The sequence below is a fragment of the Ascaphus truei genome, chromosome 4 (assembly GCF_040206685.1).
Source record: "Ascaphus truei isolate aAscTru1 chromosome 4, aAscTru1.hap1, whole genome shotgun sequence".
Classification (NCBI taxonomy): Eukaryota; Metazoa; Chordata; class Amphibia; order Anura; family Ascaphidae; genus Ascaphus; species Ascaphus truei.
The window spans coordinates 212,425,667-212,427,258 of record NC_134486.1 but is presented as its reverse complement, the minus strand read 5'-3'; the positions used below and the strand labels follow the sequence as shown (position 1 = coordinate 212,427,258).

Sequence of the window (1,592 nt, the reverse complement as noted above, 5' to 3'; positions counted from 1 at the left end):
GCTTTACAAGACAAGCATTTGAAAAAGCCTTTAGGCTTTGGCAGCCAGGTCTGGTTCTTTTGTAGCTTCTCTGACTTAAAATGGCTAGGTACTAATTGTGTTTTAACGTTGTTCGCACGTTTAAAAATTATTCTTGGTCGATCAGGCAGGTGATGTTTCAGAACAGCATCACTCTGCAGGAGATGCCAGTGTTTATTGAGTATTGCTGTTATTTTGCCATGGTCTTGGTTGAACTTAGTGATAAAGGGGACCTCAAAAGTATTATCACAATCCTTAACCTTTGTTTTAAGTATGTCTTCCCTCCTTATCTCACTGGTTTTCTCTATTGCACTGTCGAATGTTTCTTTTTTTAAATTAATCTTTAAAAACCTATCTTTTAAAACTTCTGACTGTTGTCTAAATGTCTTTTCGTCTGTACAATTGCGTCTCACTCGTCTAAATTGACCGGGTGGAATATTATCCAACCATCTTTGGTGGTGATAACTATTCCTAAGCAAATAGTTGTTGCGGTCCACCTGTTTAAAGAAAGTCTTGGTCTTAATTGTGTTATCGTCTATATATATTGTTAAATCAAGAAAGTCAACTAATACTGCACTACTCTGTGAAGTGAAGACAAGTTTTCTTGTGTTACTATTAATATACTCTAAAAAGAGTGCAAGTTTCATCCCTGCCAGATGAAAAATATGTCATCTGTGTACCTACGCCACAGGGCCAGGTCTGTGCCAAATGTATGGGTTGACCAGATGAAGTCCTGTTCCCAAACATTCATGAATAGATTTGCGTAACTTGGCGCAAACCTTGGCCCCATGGCGGTACCACATTTTTGCAAGAATAAGTGCCATCAAAATTGAACACATTAAGGTCAAGAATGACCGCTGTTCCTCCTGAATTCCTTAATCTTCCCTTAAGATCCTTTTGATGGCATGAAAGCTATCACTATGGTCAATAGAAGTATGAAGTGATGTGACATCACAAGTACACATCAAATAACCCGGCTGCCAGTCGATTTCTTCTAACATATTCAAAACTTGTGTCGGCTCGCTTCAGCAGCACATATACTAAAATTGGAACGATACAGTGAAGATTAGCATGGCCCCTGCGCAAGGATGACCAGCAAATTCGTGAAGCGTTCCATATTTTTTAACTCTGTGCCCAGGACATACTTGAAAATGAGAGGTAACTCTCAATGTATTACTTCCTGGTAAAATATTTTATAAATAAATAAAATAAATATCTTTGAGATAGGATCTCATCCCTGCGACATACGGAAATAAATCCACATATTCCGATAGGCACGAGGTAAGAGATCCTATCCCAGAGATAATGGGTCTGCGTGGTGGAGTCGTGAGACTCTTATGTATTTTCGGCAGGTAATAGAATATAGACATAATATGATGTTTAGTATTTAGATAGTCATACTCCTTCTGGTTAAGAATGCCTGTGTCTTTTCCTCTCAAGTAAAATAGAGAAATCAATCATAAACTGTTTGGTAGGGTCTGACAATAGACACTCATATGTGCTAGAATCCGACAGGATCCTATTGGCCTCCTTAACATAATCATCAACATCGAGGACCAATACTCCTCCCCCCT

At 38.6% G+C, this 1,592-nt stretch overlaps 1 non-coding gene across 1 annotated transcript; it reads left to right on the top strand.

Annotated features, from left to right (window-relative positions):
- The first annotated feature begins 1,038 nt into the window (after positions 1–1,038).
- On the top strand, positions 1,039–1,141 carry LOC142494083 (U6 spliceosomal RNA). The gene has a single exon (XR_012801319.1). It is a non-coding gene; the product is annotated as a U6 spliceosomal RNA (small nuclear RNA).
- Positions 1,142–1,592: the final 451 nt, after the last annotated feature.